Source organism: Oncorhynchus clarkii, chromosome 11, assembly GCF_045791955.1.
Source record: "Oncorhynchus clarkii lewisi isolate Uvic-CL-2024 chromosome 11, UVic_Ocla_1.0, whole genome shotgun sequence".
NCBI classification, from domain to species: domain Eukaryota; kingdom Metazoa; phylum Chordata; class Actinopteri; order Salmoniformes; family Salmonidae; genus Oncorhynchus; species Oncorhynchus clarkii.
The window spans coordinates 8,509,899-8,532,589 of record NC_092157.1 but is presented as its reverse complement, the minus strand read 5'-3'; the positions used below and the strand labels follow the sequence as shown (position 1 = coordinate 8,532,589).

General features: G+C 44.2%; 1 protein-coding gene across 1 annotated transcript in view; it reads right to left on the bottom strand.

Moving 5' to 3' along the window:
- LOC139420513 (microtubule-associated protein 4-like) overlaps positions 1 to 17,706 on the bottom strand; it is a 42,318-nt gene extending 24,612 nt beyond the window's left edge. The window contains exon 1 of the mRNA XM_071170719.1: positions 17,642 to 17,706. The gene's annotated coding sequence lies outside the window, so the exon portion shown is untranslated. The remainder of the gene's footprint in view (positions 1 to 17,641) is intronic.
- Between the last annotated feature and the right edge of the window lie 4,985 nt (positions 17,707 to 22,691).

Sequence of the window (22,691 nt, the reverse complement as noted above, 5' to 3'; positions counted from 1 at the left end):
GTTACATTGCACAACCTTCAATGTTATGTCATAATTACGTAAAATTCTGGCAAATTACTTCGCAATGAGCCAGGCAGCCCAAACTGTTGCATATACCATGACTCTGCGTGCAATGAACGCAAGAGGAATTTCACCTGGTTAATATTGCCTGCTAAACTGGATTAGTAGTTATAACTAGTGTTTATGATTGATTGTTTTTTATAAGATACGTTTAATGCTAGCTAGCAATTTACCCTGTCTTCTACTGCATTCACGTAACAGGCAGTCTACTCGTGGAGTGCAATGGTTAGAGCGTTGGACTAGTTAACTGTAAGATTGGCATGGTGAAATGCAAGATTGGATCCCCAGAGCTGACAAGGTGAAAATCTGTCGTTCTGCCCCAGAACAAGGCAGTTAACCCACAGTTCCTAGGCAGTCATTGAAAATAAGAATGTGTTCTTAACTGACTTGCCTAGTTAAATAAAAGGTATAAAAAAATATATATTTATATTTTTAATAATAATCGGAAATCGGCGCCCAAAAATACAGATTTCCGATTGCTATGAAAACTTGAAATCGGCCCTAATTAATCGGCCATTCTGATTAATCGGTCAACCTCTAGTAGAGAGAGAGAAAGAGAGGGGTAGAGAGAGAGAGAAAGAGCAGTCTACCTCACTTGCTTTGGCAATGTTAACACATGTTTCCCATGCCAATAAAGCCCCTTGAATTGAATTGAATTGAATTGAGAGAGAGAGAGAGAGAGAGAGAGAGAGAGAGAGAGAGGGAGGGAAGGAGAGAGAGAGAGAGCATAGTTCTGCTCAGTCACTGCCACACCCTATTCCAGACTAACTCTCTCTCCCTCTCTATCTCTCTCCCTCTCTCTCTAACTGTCTCTCTGTCTCTCGTCTGACAAGTCAGTGTAGTCTCTGTGTGGGATTTAGGGTTTGAGGAGAGTGACAGAGAATTCCCTATGCCTCCTACGTATACATGTACATACTCTCTCTCTGTTTCAGACACTCCACAATTTCCCCCTAACCGTTCACACACCCTGACACAGCTCTGGGTCTGTGTTTGGCAGGATTGGGAACTATGCTGACCATTGTTACAGAGGCTTGACACATGGCAATGGAATGCACAGCAGCAGACACAAAGGACAATCATTATCTCAAAACCAAACACTTGAAACACAGGTAGCAGACAAACTAAGCTGGGCCTAAGTCTGAAAGAGCCCAAGGGAACAAATGAACCAAAGCTCAGTTCTATGTTAGGTTGTAGTAGTGATTAATACTAAGTACTCATAGCAGGTGTGAATGACATTAAGTAGTTTCAAGTCTGCTCTCTCCCTTTCTCTTTCTTTCCTTTTCTTGTTATTCATTCATTCATTCATTCATTCATTCATTTATTCATTTGTTCATGCATTCATTGCTCCCTCTCCTGCATTGTCAGTGCATCAACAGAAACCTCCAACTCAAGGTTGCCTTTCTAGTTTACATGAATTATGCATTCCTTGTCACTGGTCTTAAATCACGTCAATGAATCCATTATCAAACAGTACTACACTGTACAGCGCTTGGCTTGGAATCTCTTACAAATACAAAGCTTTGACTTTCCAAGCTCTCTCTATCAAAACAGTGAAAAACATCTGAAGGATACGATGGATGAGAAAGGCCAGGGTCAGAACAACGATGGAATGATGGTGAGGTTAGAACCTAAGGATGGGAAGAGTAGGAGATGTACTTTGGATTATTAAAAGGAGGATAAACCGGAGAGAGATATCATTTGGTGCTTGTATAACAAACACTCATCCTCTGCTGTAATAAAGACTCATCCTCTAATGTAATACAGACTCATCCTCTAATGTAATACAGACTCATCCTCTGCTGTAATAAAGACTCATGCTCTGCTATAATAAAGACCCATCGTCTGCTGGAATAGACTAATCCTCTGCTGGAATAGGCTCATCCTCTGCTGTAATAAAGACTCATCCTCTGCTGTAATATAGACTCATCCTCTGCTGTAATATAGACTCATCCTCTGCTGTAATATAGACTCATCCTCTGCTGTAATAAAGACTCATCATCTGCTGTAATAAAGACTCATCCTCTGCTGTAATATAGACTCATCCTCTGCTGTAATATAGACTCATCCTCTGCTGTAGTAAAGACTCATCATCTGCTGTAATAAAGACTCATCATCTGCTGTAATAAAGACTCATAATCTGCTGTAATATAGACTCATCCTCTGCTGTAATATAGACTCATCCTCTGCTGTAATAGACTCATCCTCTGCTGTAATATAGACTCATCCTCTGCTGTAATATAGACTCATCCTCTGCTGTAATATAGACTCATCATCTGCTGTAATAAAGACTCATCCTCTGCTGTAATAAAGACTCATCCTCTGCTGTAATAAAGACTCATCCTCTGCTGTAATAAAGACTCATCCTCTGCTGTAATAAAGACTCATCCTCTGCTGTAATAAAGACTCATCCTCTGCTGTAATAAAGACTCATCCTCTGCTGTAATAAAGACTCATCCTCTGCTGTAATAAAGACTCATCCTCTGCTGTAATAAAGACTGATCCTCTGCTGTAATATAGACTCATCCTCTGCTGTAATATAGACTCATCCTCTGCTGTAATATAGACTCATCCTCTGCTGTAATAGACTCATCCTCTGCTGCAATAGACTCATCCTCTGCTGTAATAAAGACTCATCCTCTGCTGTAATAAAGACTCATCCTCTGCTGTAATATAGACTCATCCTCTGCTGTAATATAGACTCATCCTCTGCTGTAATAGACTCATCCTCTGCTGTAATAAAGACTCATCCTCTGCTGTAATAAAGACTCATCCTCTGCTGTAATAAAGACTCATCCTCTGCTGTAATAGACTCATCCTCTGCTGTAATAGACTCATCCTCTGCTGCAATAGACTCATCCTCTGCTGTAATAAAGACTCATCCTCTGCTGTAATAAAGACTCATCCTCTGCTGTAATAAAGACTCATCCTCTGCTGTAATAGACTCATCCTCTGCTGTAATAGACTCATCCTCTGCTGTAATAAAGACTCATCCTCTGCTGTAATAGACTCATCCTCTGCTGCAATAGACTCATCCTCTGCTGCAATAGACTCATCCTCTGCTGTAATAGACTCATCCTCTGCTGTAATAGACTCATCCTCTGCTGTAATAGACTCATCCTCTGCTGCAATAGACTCATCCTCTGCTGTAATAGACTCATCCTCTGCTGTAATAGACTCATCCTCTGCTGTAATAGACTCATCCTCTGCTGTAATAGACTCATCCTCTGCTGTAATAGACTCATCCTCTGCTGTAATATAGTGTAATAAAGTGTTTCTCATTAGAACAGTCTCTCAGGTATTATTTATTATTTACTGTTGTTCACACTGTTCCAAATTGTCAGAACAATTATATTTATTTAAATAATAATAACAACCCTCCTTTTTTTATCTGCTTATTGTTATTATTACTATTATTGTTATGATTATCATCATTATCATAATCAGTAATGTCATAATCTTTAGTAGGTTTAGTATAGCAGCCTTGTATAACCACCACCAGCTGTAGGCCTAAAAGCGCATCCTGTTTAATCTTACCGTAATCTTACCGTAACTTACTTAGGCCTATATTTCATTACTCATATAAGCTACTGTATTAATCAATCATTCATTAGTTCATGTCATCACACAGCATAAGGGTCATTCACGATTAGAAATGCAATCAAGCATTTTAGTTATAAAATAACAAAGCGACCCTCGACCAATTAGCGTAAAGAATCAATAAACTGTTCCACTTTGGCAATTGCATTCAAGAATGAATGCGACTGGTTTTAGTATTTGCTATAATAAAGGTTTTACAAAAAAACTCTAAAACGTTACAACAGACTCTCTGCTTACAATTTATTTAGTGTTGTTTACATTGTTCCAAACGGTCAGAGAAACTACAGTGCATTCGGAAAGACCTCTTGACTTTTCCACATTTTGTTACATTACAGCCTTATTCTAAAATTGATTAAATTGTTTGTTTTCTCCTCATCAATCTACACAGAGCCTTGCTTTTTCTTGGGTATGACCCTTCAAGCTTGACACAACTGTATTTGGGGAGTTTCTCCCATTCTTCTCTGCTGATCATCTCAGCTTAGGGTCGTTGTCCTGTTGGGAAGGTGAAACTTTGCCCTATTCTGAGGTCCTGAGCACTCAAGCAGGTTTTCATCAAGGATCTCTCTGTACTTTGATTCGTTCATCTTTCCCTCGATCCTGACTAGTCTCCCAGTCCCTGCCACTGAAAAACATCCCCACAGCATGATGCTGCCACCACCATTCTTCACCGTAGGGATGGTGACAGGTTACCTCCAGACGTGACGCTTGGCATTTAGGCCAAAGTTCAATCTTGGTTTCATCAGACCAGACAAACTTGTTTCTCATGGTCTGAGAGTCTTTAGGTGCCTTTTGACAAAACTCGAAGCGGGCTGTCGTGTGCCTTTTACTGAGGAGTGGCTTCCATCTGGCCACTCTACCACAAAGGCCTGATTGGTAGAGTGCTGCAGAGAAGGTTGTCCTTCTGGAAGGTTCTCCCATCTCCAAAGAGGAACTCTGGAACTCCGTCAGAGTGACCATCAGGTTCTTGGTCACCTCCCTGACCAAGGCCCTTTTCCCCTGATTGGTCAGTTTGGCCGGTGCGTCCAGCTCTAAGAAGAGTCTTGGTGGTTCCAAACTTCTTCCATTCAAGCACTATGGAGGCCACTGTGTTCTTGTGGACCTACAGAGCTCTACAGACAATTCCTTCAACCTCATGGCTTGGTTTTTGCTCTGACATGCACTGTCAACTGTTGGACCTTATATAGACAGTTGTGTCCCTTTACAAATCATGTCTAATCAATTGAATTTAACACAGATGGACTTCAATCAAGTGGTAGAAACATCTCAAAGATGATTAATGGAAACGGGGTGCACCTGAGCTCAATTTTGAGTATCATAGGAAAGGGTCTGAACACTTATGTAAATAACGTATTTCTGTTTTTAGTAAATTTGCAAAAATATTCTAAAAAAAGATTTTCACTTTGTCATTATGGGATTTTGTGTGTAGATTGATGATGATTTTTTATTTATTTAATCCATTTTAAAATAAGGCTGTAAAGTAACAAAATGTGGAAAAGGGGCAGGGGTCTGAATACTTTCCGAATGCACTATATATTGTAATCTATCAGCACCTGTTCATCACACATAATATGCACGCAGTGCTTGTTCCTTACCTTCTTTTTCTTGATAGCCAGTATTTTCCACAACTAGTCACATTTATTCCACACATCTGACTTTCCCTTTACCTCCTGAGCAACCACTAAACATGAATTACATTAACATTCATTTAGTTAATTTGTCACATCTTCTGTATCCATTTTTGTCACAAGTGTTACGGTGTTCAGAGTTTGTAATTACCAATTTATCGATGTGATTATGATATGCTATAGGTCAGGCCCTATTGGTCACGTGCATGCGATTCATACACGTGTCACGTAAAGAGAGCAAAGGGTTGAGGTAATAGGGACTGTTTTTCCTAAACAAATGAGGTATTTCGGTAACACAACCTTTCAGTCAGAAAATGGCTGTAATTATGTTACATCTTCAGCAACGCAGGTAAACACTGTTGATGTTCTGTGCTGGTCGCTGCAGCAGGGAGGACAGAGAGACAACAGGTGCTAGTCACATAGCCACTCGCTGTCTGAGCCCGGTCCGGCACAATCAAATCCATTACGGTCGGACTCCCTCCAGTCATTCATTATTTCATCAAACAGTGCTCTTAAAGCATCAGACAAGCTCAGTGCATATAGTTGATTTGATTAAAACACATAGGATGTGCCTATATAAGGAAAAATACAAGTTTGATTGGTTGAAAGAACAGACGACTCTCGGGCGACCAATACTTTTTTGTTGTTGTTGAGGACAACCTTAAGGCCCATCCCACAAAACTCAAAGTAAAATGGCCTCCTGATTCCACCATTATTCAGGTGTGGAAAAGAAACAAAAATCAATGAACACCAGCGAATACGACCTAATTTGAGGTGAGAATAAATATTTAAGGTGCCATACACAATGCCAACCACTCTTCATTATGACAGCCTAGCGTAATTGAGATAGGCCATTGTTCCACTTCCAGTCCCAGACCCATATATCAGCCAGTAGACAATGTATAACTTCAGTCTCTTTTGGAGTACCTTGGAAATACAGAAAAACCCTTCTGGCAGCACATTTGGCTGCCTGAAACGGGTCCAAAACTAACACATAAACATGTCTGAATGAGCCAACTACACAGTCAGAGGCAGGAGAGATGAAGCAAAAGATGTTCCATTCGCGCGAATGATTGATGTTTTTATAGGGAGACAGTCCTGTCCTATCAGTCTTACAACATCTTCTCCCTGTCTATGATATATAGCCCAGGCTACTTTGAGTATGTGCCCCAAAAAAGTAAACTCGTTATTAGGGATGCACGATATATCAGTGAACATATTGGAGTCTAGTTTAACGTTGATGTTAAAATCTGACGTCAAAGCTACCGTGCATACCTATATAAAACGTAGGTACATGACCTAATGATGCCACGTAAAATGTGGCGCTACGCGTGCAACACAGCATTCCTAACCTAGCCCACAATGTCTGCTGTGTGGATCGAGCAGTCAACAAGTCCAGCAGTCATTTGAATGAGTAAGAACATTTCAGCGAGACAACTCAAAGGCGAAATCCATTAACGCCAAGCTAATGGAATTCATTGCCCTTGACAATCAACTGTTCTCTGTCGTGGGTGAAGTTGGCTTTTGCCAACTGGTCGAGCACCGGTACACACTACCAAGTGTGCTATTTTTCATTTTTCCTACCGGAGTTACACAGTAATAGCGTCACTGCTATTAGCTTCACGACGTACATACTATGGAACGCCGTTTGGGTCTTTGCGTGTCAAAAAAGATACAGTAGCACTGTCAATGCTGTACAAAAAAGGCTGCAAACAAGCAATCACCGGCCAAGAAAGACCTGTTTACAATACCGCGTTGGTAATAAAGCATCATTCGTTCAACCTCAACTTCTGGCTTAGCTAGCTAGCTTTAGCTTAGTACCCAGCTAGCACTAATACAACCAGCCTGAAAACAATGACCGGTACAAACTGCAGTCATTGTCATTATTCTTAGCAATGATTTAGGAATCCTTGTGTGTCATGTACTGTCATGTTGTGTCTTGTCTCTGTCCTTTCCCTTCACCCTGTCTCCCTCTGCTGGTCGTTGTTAGGTTACCTTTTCTCCCCCTCTTTCCCCCAGCTGTGCCTTGTCTCCTCCTAACCACCTCGTCACCCCTTTTCCCACCTGTTCCCTTTTTCCCTCTGATTAGTCCCCTATATCTCTCTCTGTTTTTGTTCCTGTCTTTGTCGGATTCTTGTTTGTTGTGTTTCATGCCTGAACCAGACTGTCGTCATGTTTGCTGTAACCTTGTCTTGTCCTGTCGGAATCTGCCGGTCCGTCTGAGCCTACCTATGTTTGGTAATTAAAGAAGCTCTGTTTAAGTTAATTCGCTTTTGGGTCCTCATTCACGCACCGTAACAGAAGAATCCGACCAAGAATGGACCCAGCGACTTCGGATCCTCTCCACTCAGCCGTCGGGATCCAGGGAGCGATGCTAGGCAGACACGAGCAGGAAGTGTCTGCTGCTCGACATGCCGTTGAGACCCTGGCCACCCAAGTCTCCAACCTCACAGAACAGGTTCACCATCTCCGCCTCGATCCACCGGCCACTTCCAGGGCTTTCGAATCTCCGGAGCCCAGAATCAATAACCCGCCGTGTTACTCTGGGGAGCCCACTGAATGCCGCTCGTTCCTCACCCAGTGTGATATTGTGTTTTCTCTCCAGCCCAACACTTACTCCAGGAGCACTGCTCGTGTCGCCTACGTCATATCTCTCCTTATTGGACGGGCTCGTGAGTGGGGCACGGCAATCTGGGAGGCAAGGGCTGAGTGTACTAACCAGTATCAGGACTTTAAGGAGGAGATGATACGGGTTTTTGATCGATCTGTTTTTGGGGAGGAGGCTTCCAGGGCCCTGTCTTCCCTATGTCAAGGCAATCGATCCATAACAGACTACTCTATTGAGTTTCGCACTCTTGCTGTCTCCAGTGGCTGGAACGAGCCGGCCTTGCTCGCTCGTCTTCTGGAGGGTCTCCGCGCAGAGGTAAAGGATGAGATTCTCTCCCGGGAGGTTCCTTCCAGCGTGGATTCCTTGATTGAACTCGCTATTCGCATTGAGCGACGGGTTGATCTTCGTCACCGAGCTCGTGGAAAGGAGCTCGCGCTCTCCGTCGCCCCCCTCTCCGCATCACTACCATCTTCCTCTGCCGGCTCGGGTGCTGAGCCCATGCAGCTGGGAGGTATCCGCATCTCGACTAAGGAGAGGGAACGGAGAATCACCAACCGCCTCTGTCTCTATTGCGGTTCCGCTGGTCATTTTGTCACTTCATGTCCAGTAAAAGGCCAGAGCTCGTCAGTAAGCGGAGGGCTACTGGTGAGCGCTACTACTCCTGTCTCTCCTTCAAGATCCTGCACTACCTTGTCGGTCCATCTACGCTGGACCGGTTCGTCAGCTTCCTGCAGTGCCTTAATAGACTCTGGGGCGGAGGGCTGTTTTATGGACGAGACCTGGGCTCGGGAACATGACATTCCTCTCAGACAGTTAAAGGAGCCCACGGCCTTGTTCGCCCTGGATGGTAGTCCTCTCCCCAGGATTCAGCGTGAGACGCTACCTTTAACCCTCACTGTTTCTGGTAATCATAGTGAAACCATTTCTTTTTTAATTTTTCGTTCACCTTTTACACCTGTTGTTTTGGGCCATCCCTGGCTAGTTTGTCATAATCCTTCCATTAATTGGTCTAGTAATTCTATCCTCTCCTGGAACGTCTCTTGTCATGTGAAATGTTTAATGTCTGCTATCCCTCCTGTTTCCTCTGTCTCTTCTTCACAGGAGGAGCCTGGTGATTTGACAGGGGTGCCGGAGGAATATCACGATCTGCGCACGGTGTTCAGTCGGTCCAGGGCCACCTCTCTTCCTCCACACCGGTCGTATGATTGTAGTATTGATCTCCTTCCGGGAACCACCCCCCCCCGGGGTAGACTATACTCTCTGTCGGCTCCCGAACGTAAGGCTCTCGAAGATTATTTGTCTGTAGCTCTTGACGCCGGTACCATAGTCCCCTCCTCCTCTCCCGCCGGAGCGGGGTTTTTTTTTGTCAAGAAGAAGGACGGGTCTCTGCGCCCCTGCATAGATTATCGAGGGCTGAATGACATAACAGTGAAGAATCGTTATCCGCTTCCTCTTATGTCTTCAGCCTTCGAGATCCTGCAGGGAGCCAGGTTTTTCACTAAGTTGGACCTTCGTAACGCTTACCATCTCGTGCGCATCAGGGAGGGGGACGAGTGGAAGACGGCGTTTAACACTCCGTTAGGGCACTTTGAATACCGGGTTCTTCCTTTCGGCCTCGCTAACGCTCCAGCTGTCTTTCAGGCATTAGTCAATGATGTCCTGAGAGACATGCTGAACATCTTTGTTTTCGTTTACCTTGACGATATCCTGATTTTTTCACCGTCACTCCAGATTCATGTTCAGCACGTTCGACGTGTCCTCCAGCGCCTTTTAGAGAATTGTCTTTTTGTGAAGGCTGAGAAGTGCACTTTTCATGCCTCCTCCGTCACATTTCTCGGTTCTGTTATTTCCGCTGAAGGCATTAAGATGGATCCCGCTAAGGTCCAAGCTGTCATTGATTGGCCCGTCCCTAAGTCACGCGTCGAGCTGCAGCGCTTTCTCGGCTTCGCGAACTTCTATCGTCGTTTCATCCGTAATTTCGGTCAGGTGGCAGCTCCTCTCACAGCCCTTACTTCTGTCAAGACGTGCTTTAAGTGGTCCGTTTCCGCCCAGGGAGCTTTTGATCTCCTCAAGAATCGTTTTACATCCGCTCCTATCCTTGTTACACCTGACGTCTCTAGACAGTTCGTTGTCGAGGTTGACGCGTCAGAGGTGGGCGTGGGAGCCATTCTTTCTCAGCGCTCCCTCTCTGACGACAAGGTCCACCCATGCGCGTATTTTTCTCATCGCCTGTCGCCGTCGGAACGTAACTATGATGTGGGTAACCGCGAACTGCTCGCCATCCGGTTAGCCCTAGGCGAATGGCGACAGTGGTTGGAGGGGGCGACCGTTCCTTTTGTCGTTTGGACTGACCATAGGAACCTTGAGTACATCCGTTCTGCCAAACGACTTAATGCGCGTCAGGCGCGTTGGGCGCTGTTTTTCGCTCGTTTCGAGTTCGTGATTTCTTATCGTCCGGGCTCTAAGAACACCAAGCCTGATGCTTTGTCTCGTCTCTTCAGTTCTTCAGTAGCCTCCACTGACCCCGAGGGGATTCTCCCTGAGGGGCGTGTTGTCGGGTTGACTGTCTGGGGAATTGAGAGGCAGGTAAAACAAGCGCTCACTCACACTCCGTCGCCGCGCGCTTGTCCTAGGAACCTTCTTTTCGTTCCCGTTCCTACTCGTCTGGCCGTTCTTCAGTGGGCTCACTCTGCCAAGTTAGCCGGCCACCCTGGCGTTCGGGGTACGCTTGCTTCCATTCGCCAGCGTTTTTGGTGGCCCACCCGGGAGCATGACACGCGTCGTTTCGTGGCTGCTTGTTCGGTCTGCGCGCAGACTAAGTCCGGTAACTCTCCTCCTGCCGGCCGTCTCAGGCCGCTTCCTATTCCCTCTCGACCGTGGTCTCACATCGCCTTAGATTTTGTCACCGGACTGCCTTCGTCAGCAGGGAAGACTGTTATTCTTACGGTTGTCGATAGGTTCTCTAAGGCGGCTCATTTCATTCCCCTTGCTAAGCTTCCTTCTGCTAAAGAGACGGCACAAATCATCATCGAGAATGTTTTCAGAATTCATGGCCTTCCGTCAGACGTCGTTTCGGACAGAGGTCCGCAATTCACGTCTCAATTTTGGAGGGAGTTTTGCCGTTTGATTGGGGCTTCCGTCAGTCTCTCTTCCGGCTTTCACCCCCAGTCTAACGGTCAAGCAGAACGGGCCAATCAGACTATTGGTCGCATCTTACGCAGTCTTTCTTTTCGTAACCCTGCGTCTTGGTCAGAACAGCTCCCCTGGGCAGAATACGCCCACAACTCGCTTCCTTCGTCTGCGACCGGGCTATCTCCTTTTCAGAGTAGCCTCGGGTACCAGCCTCCGCTGTTCTCATCTCAGTTCGCCGAGTCCAGCGTCCCCTCCGCTCAGGCTTTTGTCCAACGTTGCGAGCGCACCTGGAAGAGGGTCAGGTCTGCACTTTGCCGTTATAGGACGCAGACTGTGAGGGCTGCTAATAAGCGTAGAACTAAGAGTCCTAGATATTGTCGCGGTCAGAGAGTTTGGCTCTCCACTCAGAACCTTCCCCTTAAGACGGCTTCTTGCAAGTTGACCCCGCGGTTCATTGGTCCGTTCCGTATTTCTCGGGTCATTAATCCTGTCGCAGTTCGACTTCTTCTTCCGCGATACCTTCGTCGCGTCCACCCGGTCTTCCATGTCTCCTGCATCAAGCCCGTCCTTCGCGCCCCCGCTCGTCTTCCCCCCCCCCCCCCCATCCTTGTCGAGGGCGCACCCATCTACAGGGTCCGTAGAATTTTGGACATGCGTCCTCGGGGCCGTGGTCACCAGTACCTCGTAGATTGGGAGGGGTACGGTCCTGAGGAGAGGAGTTGGGTTCCCTCTCGGGACGTGCTGGACCGTGCGCTGATCGAGGATTTCCTCCGTTGCCGCCAGGTTTCCTCCTCGAGTGCGCCAGGAGGCGCTCGGTGAGTGGGGGGGTACTGTCATGTACTGTCATGTTGTGTCTTGTCTCTGTCCTTTCCCTTCACCCTGTCTCCCTCTGCTGGTCGTTGTTAGGTTACCTTTTCTCCCCCTCTTTCCCCCAGCTGTGCCTTGTCTCCTCCTAACCACCTCGTCACCCCTTTTCCCACCTGTTCCCTTTTTCCCTCTGATTAGTCCCCTATATCTCTCTCTGTTTTTGTTCCTGTCTTTGTCGGATTCTTGTTTGTTGTGTTTCATGCCTAAACCAGACTGTCGTCATGTTTGCTGTAACCTTGTCTTGTCCTGTCGGAATCTGCCGGTCCGTCTGAGCCTACCTATGTTTGGTAATTAAAGAAGCTCTGTTTAAGTTAATTCGCTTTTGGGTCCTCATTCACGCACCGTAACATTGTGAGTATTAGCAAGGTTGTCACTTGTTGTTCGCCTATTGAAATTGAACTTCAGTTCATGAAAATAAATAACTAGCCAGCTACTAAACCCTGTTGCCCAAAGCTAGTTATAAGCAGTCAGCTAGCTTCATCTGGCTAGCCACAATAAGGATTAGGCACAATACTGGAATTTGCGGTTAGCCTTCAAAATAAAATTACGTCATTGACAGTGATGCAAATGAATACAAATAGTAGAATTATGCCATACTTTTATTTTGAAGGCTAACCACAAAGTCCACATGTGTGGCTAATCCTTATTGTGGCTGGCTTCACATAGATGGGTCTGACCATTAATCAAATAAGAACTCTTATAAATTAGGGTTATTTTAGATGACCCCTAGCTATATAGTTAGCTAGCTAACTGTAGCTACTGAAACAGATTGTTGTTTTTGCTATGTTTTTGGGGAAGAACATAGTTTGCATCCATGAGCTAGCTAGCTCTTTTTATGTCCAGCACTGTAGGTGTGCGAGACAACTTTACCAACATCATAGCATACGTATCGATGAATCGTTGTGACATATGAAATACGAGTGATCAGTGTAATCAATGTGTAATAACTATGTAAAAAAATGTATGAACGCGTTAAACTATAATGTGACATGCAGTCATATTCAGGTCCTGATTGGTCAACAAGCTTATTTGACACGTCCAATAGTGTTATTTGTTGGGGGACACGCAAAGACCCAAACGGAATTCCATAGAAATTCTGTTTGAGAATGAAACGACTGAACAAATGAACAACCAAACAGCACAGCAAGTAAGTGAAAGAAATAGGTTTTGATGATGTTTTACTGGTAATGGGGACATACGTAAATGCCAACAAAATAACTTTTTGGCCAGTGTGGTGTGTGTGTGTAACCTTCATTTAACTAGCCAAGTCAGTTAGGAAACAAATGCTTATTTACAATGACAGCCCGGACGACGCTGGGCCAATTGTGCGCCACCCTATGGGATTCCCAATCACGGCCGGATGTGATACAGCCTGGATTTGAACAAGGGACTGTTGTTACGCCTCTTGCACTAAGATGCAGTGCCTTAGACCACTGCGTCCACGTGTGTGTGTTAACTATTTAACTGTACAAGAATGCTTAAAAGGTCACTAACATTTAAAAAATCAGTTATCGGTATTGGGTTTTTTGGCAAGGAAAAAAATCGGACATCGGTATCGGACAAAAATGTAATATCGGTGCATCACTACTTATTATCACACATGATTGTATAAGTAAGTGGAACTTAGGTAAAAACCAGGCCAATGTAAAAACATTGGCCATAAAAGCTGGTTACTTGAGTATTGATCCCTGCTCACGGACGCTCATCAGATCATAAAATATTCAGTCTGGCCGGATGGACAGGAAGCAGGGCCGCTGTAATTGCATTATGGCTAATTGATCCTATCAATTACAGATTGGGCAGTGGAGGGGCAGTGGAGAGGTAGGAGGCTCCAGTACGGTACACTGTGACTTAGCGATGAGGAGCTGGAGTCAAGCTAACTCACTAAGCACTACAGCCTCTGTCTGGTTATATCCAGCACTCTAGGGTCAACCAGGGCTCTCCAGGGGCGACCAGGGCACTCTAGGGGCGACCAGGGCACTCTAGGGTCGAACAGGGCACTCTAGGGTCAACCAGGACTCTCTAGGGTCAACCAGGTCTCTCTAGGGTCACAGAGGGCTCTCTAGGGTCACAGAGGTCTCTCTAGGGTCACAGAGTGCTCTCTAGGGTTGACTACGGCTCTTTAGGGTCACCCAGGTCTCTCTATGGTCTCACAGGGCACTTTAGGGTCGACTACGGCTCTTTAGGGTCGACCAAGGCTCTCTAGGGAAAATCAGGGCTCTCTAGGGTTGACCAGGGCTCTCTAGGGTTGCCCATGGCTCTCTAGGGTTGACCAGGGCTCTCTAGGGTTGACCAGGGCTCTCTAGGGTTGACCAGGGCTCTCTAGGGTTGACCAGGGCTCTCTAGGGTTGACCAGGGCTCTCTAGGGTTGACCAGGGCTCTCTATGGTTGACCAGGGCTCTCTAGGGTTGACCAGGGCTCTCTAGGGTTGACCAGGGCTCTCTAGGGTTGACCAGGGCTCTCTAGGGTTGACCAGGGCTCTCAAGGGTTGCCCAGGGCTCTCTAGGGTTGACCAGGGCTCTCTAGGGTTGACCAGGGCTCTCTAGGGTTGACCAGGGCTCTCTAGGGTTGACCAGGGCTCTCTAGGGTTGACCAGGGCTCTCTAGGGTTGACCAGGGCTCTCTAGGGTCGAACAGGGCACTCTAGGGTCGAACAGGGCACTCTAGGGTCGAACAGGGCACTCTAGGGTCGAACAGGGCACTTTAGGGTTGACCAGGGCTCTCTAGGGTTGACCAGGGCTCTCTAGGGTTGACCAGGGCTCTCTAGGGTTGACCAGGGCTCTCTAGGGTTGACCAGGGCTCTCTAGGGTTGACCAGGGCTCTCTAGGTCTCCAGTTACCAGGACCTGACATCCTATCTCTGCAGCACCACATGCTGCTTGCCGGGTGTTTTGTAGAAAAGCACACCGTCACTCCAGAAGTGTCATCCAGGCCAGGCTAGCAGAGTCATGGTGAGCAGCAGCCGCAGGGATGGGAGACACAGATCAGGCCAGATTAGTAGAGTGGGAAGAGTGGAGGGGAATTGAGAGTACTTAGTTGCACTCAATTGGTTTGCCCTTATGACTTTTACTTGCTAAACTGGTAGGATAAATGAGGGTCTCTGTCATCTAGTATGCCTGTTCATTTATTTCATTCATCCCCTTCCTGATAACCTACATTTCATTCAGTAGTGTTCTATTCAGCGTTGTGTAATAATCCAAGCATGGAAATGGGGGTTTTAATGCATACTGACAATGTGTCCCATGTATGTAGCTGGAGCTAACAGTATTGTATCTAAAGATCAGAGGCTCACCATTGCACAAGTGTCTCTATTGAGGGAGCGTAGACACTGTTGACTGACAGCATTAAAAGGTCTCCCCCTCAAAGTTGACATTTCTTGTTGACATTTGCCCTTTGTGGTGACGTAGCGCTGACCTCAGGATTCCTCTGTCTGTCTGTGTCCCCCCCTTGTAGAATTCCTAACCAATGCTTCCACAATCCACAACGCGCCGGATGCATTTCTGAATAACGGCAATTCTTTCCACTGTGCTTTTTTTTATTTATTGCGAGGCCTGGGACAACCTTGACGGGGGATTGTTTTGGAGCTTCCAGGTTTGTCTGCTCCTATTGAGATGGCTCGGAGCTGAAAGAGGCATTACATTCACAGGCACTGGGACGTAGACGCCAAATAGGACAATTAAACAGGTAGATCAAACAATGTATCCATACCATGTTTTTGAGGATAATGAAATCCCCACTGTTTAAGTGAGGTTGTACTAGGATGACGGTGATGCACGAAGTTACAGCTGACATGAGGAAGAACTAGACTAGCCAATACAAACCTCTAACAGCCTAACCAAACGTCACTAAGGCTGTGTTTATACAGTCAGCCCAAATCAGATCTTTTGACAAATCATATATTTTGCCCATAATTGGGCAAAAGATCACAATTTCTACTGCCTGTGTAAATGCAGCCTCTGGGTTACCAGACTTTTACCGGTGGCATCTCCCTAGATAGGCTACTTTCATTTTTTTTTTTTTTTACATCTTTACCATATCTGACAGTAATCCCAGTGGAATCCTTCCAGGTCAGGACAAGCATGTTCAAAATTCTCCCTCGGTATGCGAACACACCAACGAGTACATGTCTGCATGATAAATCTACAGCCTAACACACTTTCCTCTTAGCTTTCCTCTCAGACATACTACAAGCTAGCATGGGCCACCAGACAAAGAGCTGCCTCACCAACCCACACAAAAACACACACACACACACACACACACACACACACACACACACACACACACACACACACACACACACACACACACACACACACACACACACACACACACACACACACACACACACACACACACAGATTAGATCAGGCCTCCACTTCATTTTGCCAATTTGGTATGAAATGAGTGCATGTGGATTCATGCTGGAATTTCTCTAACAGCGGTTAACTAACTGTGGTGCCAAAGAAATTGAAGAAAACCTATGTTCACTTAGATAAGACTTTACATTAAAGTTTCTACGATGTAATAATACTATAGCTAGTAACAACAACAAAGCTGTTCATAATTACAGTAATAGCAGCATCACTCATCAATATAACAACATCTTCATGTAAAAGTGTTACCCTCAATTTAATTAGCCTTTATTTAACCAGCTAAATCATTCTGATCACATTCTATGTTTATATAGTTAAAAAAAAAAACAGTAACGTTTGATAATCAGATCGCATGTAGGCGTTAATGAAGCAGGCATCCGCTGGGCTAGATGGACCCACCGATTCCTCCTGCCCGCAGTAATCTGAGGAGGATTGTCCAGTAATCTCCCGCAGGATCCACACTCCTCTCTAATAACAAGCATAATCCTTCTCTTATCATTCCTATCATCAATATCTAGGAGATAATGGTTAACTCTCCAATGGCATCACGACAGGCCTAAAGGGCTGATAATAGGCCAAACACAGAGAGAAAGTAGCTCAGTGTTTACACTAATGTGAGGCATTGGGAAATTGGGAGGGGTAGTGGGTACAGGTTCCCTTTCATGGTGTGCGGGCCTACAGACTGTGAGCTTTAAAACACATGGCAGGGAGAGCTATACAGTAATAACAACAATCTGCTCTATGCAGACTGCACATGTTCAAGATAAACAACTTTCTGGCTAAATTACAGTGCAAGCAATATCTTAGACGCGGTATCCAGTAGACCTACAGTGGGGTTCATTTGGAGATTAGATTCACTAAATCACAGCCTAACATGTAGGCTAGCCTAACAGGATAGTAAAACGACATATTATTTTGGGCCGTACAGTCAAAACTGAAAACGGTAACATCGAAATGATTCAAATGTTACAACGTTTTCACATCTGTCAACAGTCGGAATACAACGTAAATTCTACGGAAGGTCCCGACTGAGCTGCCTGAAGCCCTAGAAGAAAATATACCAGTTGCACTTTCTAAAGGCTCCTACGAATATGAACTTTGTGCACAGTTGCTTAGCCCTGATTTAACTACATTATGGCCACACAAACTTGCAGAACTTTGCGAACAACCATAGCTCCTGCGCTGTGACACTCCGTGTGACTGCGACTTCGTTCATGCACTTCTTGCATTGATGCGTATTGTGCGTAATTCTTATCCAAATTCAATGTCCCTTCACTGATAAATCAACAAACCGTATCAGAACGACATGTTAACCGCAACCCGAGGTACCTAGAGGTTTTGCCCAATAAAATGCAGTGTTTATTTTGAGTTGACTCACCGTTTTCTGACACTTTTTAAAAACAATTTTGTCGGGAGTCTCCGAGTGTCGCTGCCACCACAATGATACCGCCTCCCGAACTGCATTTCAGTGATCGCAGAGTAACGTTACCGCCCACTGACAGTATACTCCAATCGAAATGAATAAAATACCAGTTGACTGGAATTCCATCCAATGATAATGGAGAAAAGATCCGTTTGACAGAAGCTAACTCCAATCACAGCTTCTTATTTCACAAGCTAACGCCTTGACAGTTTCTTTCGGTAGGCTACTGTAATGTACTTTTGATAGACAAACGGAACGTACAATGAGTACATTTGACTCCTTTTACGGGACGGTATGAACCCAACCATTCTAAGGAACACTGGTTGAAACGGCAACCCGAAGAAATCATTAGAATGTCTCCGGCGGATATAGTCGTCCTGGCTAGATCATATTTCTTGTGTCGTGTAGTGTAGAGGATGCACGTTTCTAATTGAGGTGCATTATTCATTACATAGACCCAAGGGTTAGACTAGCCTATATACCAGGGGAATGTCTAGGATTTGAAGACATTGGGTGCTTAGCCCAAAGCCAGTAGGGAGTCCGGGGGCATTCTCCCCCGCCCTAAAAATAAGAGAAATTGAACAGCATGAATTTGGTACACTTAGAGATGAACATTGAGAGATTAGATATTTTTCAGGTAACTTGCACCTTCCCGCCTGCCACAGCAGACATTGCCAGTACTCAATTATAGTTGCTATTGTGGGCACTTAACCTGTAACTAATCTGGTTCAGCATATCAACAGGTGTGCTGTAGAACCCCCATAAAATAAACATGGATATTTTCTATCAAACAGATGCTAGTCAATCAGATATCCAAAGAATGTTAATTTGTCATAATCTAAATACAGGGGAGTGTACACCATTTAATGCTAACTCAAGACAATTGGGTATTCAACAAGAATGTTATGGTTATATACCATTTTTGTATGAACATTGTAGTACAGTTCAGTGTGTACGGACGAGTGTGTCTCGGGTGTATAGAGACACACAAGTCCAGAGAACTGTAGCTACAGATTGTTACACCAGATAATGTGATTTACCCATAGATTTTTGTCAACAGGTGGGTGTCCAAGCCAAAGCGCTGCATGTCATGATAACAGAGACCTATCTTGATCAATGAGAGAAGACTTGAAATAAACAAAATGGCGGTGTACACATTGTTGGATTACTTCATTGAGCAAATTTTTTACATTTATTTTAATAACGGTGGATTTTCTAAATTCAAACTGACCCCCTGCAAATGGTCACAGACATTTTATGAGACTCATGTTTCTCCGAATCGAGGATGAAGACAGCATTGCTAAGGTTGGTTGAAGATTCTCTGTGCTACACCAAACAGTACCTATCCTGTAACTCCCAGTAATGGATACCAAAAATCTTTGGTTATATCACATTATCTGTAGCTACGAGAACTAGAAATGACTAAAAAGAGAAGAGATTTTACAATCGACATACAAAAGATCGGCAATTGTAAAACCTCTTCTATTTTTAGTCATAGATATGGCTACCGGTAGTTGTTTAGCTAACTTAGCTAGCTAGGCAAGCTACCTACAGTACCTGTCAAAAGTTTGGACACACCTACTCATTCCAGGGTTTTTCTTTATTTTCACTATTTTCTACATTGTAGAATAATGGTGAATACATTAAAACAATAAAATAACACATATGGAGTCATGTAGTAACCAAAAACGTGTTAAACAAATCAAAATATATTTTATATTTGAGATTCTTCAAAATAGCCACCCTGTGTCTTGCCAACAGCTTTGCACACTCTTGGAATTTTCTCATCCAGCTTCATGAGGTAGTCACGTGGAATGCATTTCAGTTAACAGATGTGCCTTGTTAAAAGTTAATTTGTGGAATATCTTTCCTTCTTAATGTGTTTTTGCTAATCAGTGTTGTGACAAGGTAGGGGTGGTATACAGAAGATAGCCCTATTTGGTAAAAGACAAATTCCATATTATGGCAAGTACAGCTCAAATAAGCAAAGATAAATGACAGTCCATCATTACTTTAAGACATGAATGTTAACATTTAAATAACTTTTAAAGTTTCTTCAAGTGCAGTCGCAAAAATCATCAAGCGCAGAGTAAGTGAACGGATGATCTCCGCATGTGTGGTTTCCACCGTGAAGCATGGAGGAGAAGGTATGATGGTGTGGAGGTGCTTTGCTGGTGACACTGTCAGTGATTTACTTAAAGGAATACTTAACCAGTATGGCTACCACAGCATTCTGCACCTACATGCCATCTCATCTTGTTTGCGCTTAGTGGGACTATAATTTGTTATTCAACAGGACAATGACCCAAAACACACCTCTAGGCTACGTAAGGGCTATTTGACCAAGAAGGAGAGTGATGGAGTGCTGCATCAGATGACTTGGCCTCCACAATCACCCGACCTCAACCCAATTGAGATGGTTTGGGATGAGTTGGGCCGCAGAGTGAAGGAAAAGCAACCAAAAAGTGCTCAGCATATGTGGGAACTCCTTCAAGAATGCTGGAAAAGCATTCCAGGCGAAGCTGGTTGAGAGAATGCCAAGAGTGTGCAAAGCTGTCATCAAGGCAAAGGGTGGCTACTTTGAAGAATCTAAAATATATTTTAATTTGTTTAACATCTTTTTGGTTACTACATGATATGTGTTATTTCATAGTTTTGATGTCTTCACTATTATTCTACAATGTAGAAAATAGCTAAATTAAAGAAAAACCCTTGAATGAGTAGGTGTGTCTAAACTTTTGACTGGTACTGTATTTACAGTGCATTCGGAAAGTATTCCGACCCCTTGACTTTTTCCACATTTTGTTATGCTACAGCCTTATTCTAAAATGTATAAATCATGTTTTATAACATGAGATGGACAACCATCTATGCAGCACTTCACTAATCAGGCCTTTATGGTAGAGTGGCCAGGGGGAAGCCACTCCTCAGGAAAAGGCACGTGACAGGCCGCTTGGAGTTTGCCAAAAGGCACTTAAAGGACTCTCAGACCATGAGAAACAAGATTCTCTGGTCTGATGAAACCAAGATTGAACTCTTTGGCCTGAATGCCAAGCATCACGTCTGGAGGGAACCTGGCACCATCCCTATGGTGAAGCATGGTGGTGGAAGCATCATGCTGTGGGGATGTTTATCAGCGGTAGGGACCTGGAGACTAGTCAGGGTTGAGGGAAAGATGAACGGAGCAAAGTACAGAGAGATCCTTGATGAAACTTGCTTTAGAGCGCACAGGACCTCAGACTGGGGGCGAAGGTTCACCTTCCAACACGACAACAACCCTAAGCACACAGCCGAGACAACCCAGGACTGGTTTCGGGACAAGAATTTATTTGAATTAAATTATACAATGTCGCCATCGTGTGGCCAAAAGCTCAACTATCAGTGGTGGTTCCAACTCCCGTTATTAAACTGCAATGTAATGATATCAAGAAGAACACAGTTAGCACATTTGGTTGCTTGGAAGGTGTGGGAACTTACGTTTTGGGTTTCCCATAGGTCCCGGGAACGAAGCCATAAGTTTCCTAACTGGTCAAACTGAAAGTGTTTTAAACGTTCTGAGAACAGAAATGTTGCCTATTCTGGGAACATCATTTTTTAGGTTGCAGGGAGCTTCTGAAAACATTTTTCTATGACTCTCTGAAAACTTTTATTAATGTTTTGAGAACAGAACTGATGGGTTATTTGAAGGTAATTAAAAAACGTTAAGAACCTGTTTCAATACATGTTTTAATGACACTGCTAGCTTACTTTAACTGTTTTGAATTTCAACCACAGGACACATGGAATTTAGTTTGCTTAGGCATTAATCATGCAAACACGTCTTTTCTATTGTGGCACAGCATCAGTGAGATTCCAAACTTTGACCTTCTGTTCTCTATCCATGGAATTAGTCCACTGTGCCACCAGGATGGAGCTAGACTGTCATTAAGATCAGGTGCATCAATTAGTGGGCGCAATCAACACACCTGAACACACTTACCATGATAGAGGATAGAGAGAATGGAATGTATATGTTTTAAAATAACATTCTTAGAATGTTTTTTTGAACGTTACTGACGTTTTCTTGTGCTATTGATGGTTCTCAGAATGTTAGCTAGGTGATGATGATGTTGATGATGGAAAAAGTAAACTCAAACATTTTAGAAAAAAGTATTCAATGAAACGGTACAAGTCAAAAAGACACAGTAATAGGATACACACGATTGTAAACCATAACTCCACTTGGTTGTTTATCATTTCAGCCAGTGGTTTTGAAAGTAGTGCTCGCGAGGCAAAACGGGTCTCTGAAAATACTGTTATGTACAACGCCATTCCTTTGGTATGGTGTTTTGTCCTGCAAATCTTTTTATAAAAAAAATCCTGCAATTCGTATGAAATGTTACAAATTCTAATTCGCACCAGATGTTACGAATTAGTAAGTGCTTAAAGTGCAACTCCACCTCTTCTCAACATCACTTGAATTTTCTCCAGCACGATTTGGTCAACAGGAAAGAAAGGAGGATGGTATAAATAGGGTGAGTCAGCATGTTCACACACACACACACACACACACACACAGACACACAGGAATCAAAACCATGGACAGCCACATAATATTTAGCTTATTTTGATTGGACTAAATCGTTTTTTAGTTGTCATTGTATTAGACTAAACAGAGATGATTTGATGATGTTAAAATGGTGCTGGAATATTGGAGGCAGTTCCTGTTTTCTTCACGACTTGCGATAACTCTCCATGGTTCTAAATGACTTGTTGTTTAGTGGTCAGAGCTAGTTGTAAACATTCACTTGCTTGACCGTGCTGTAGGTCATGTAACTGTTTGCTACATTCAATATGTTTTGTGGACTTCACCAGACAGATGTTAGTCTCCAGTTTTGTGATGAAACAAAGGTCTGGTTGAATTTATTCTGCCACTGTGTCTTCTTGGATCGGCCTTTAGGCCTATATATCACGGTCGCAAGGCATATGAATTAACAGGCTTACAGAACAAACAACGGAAATGATC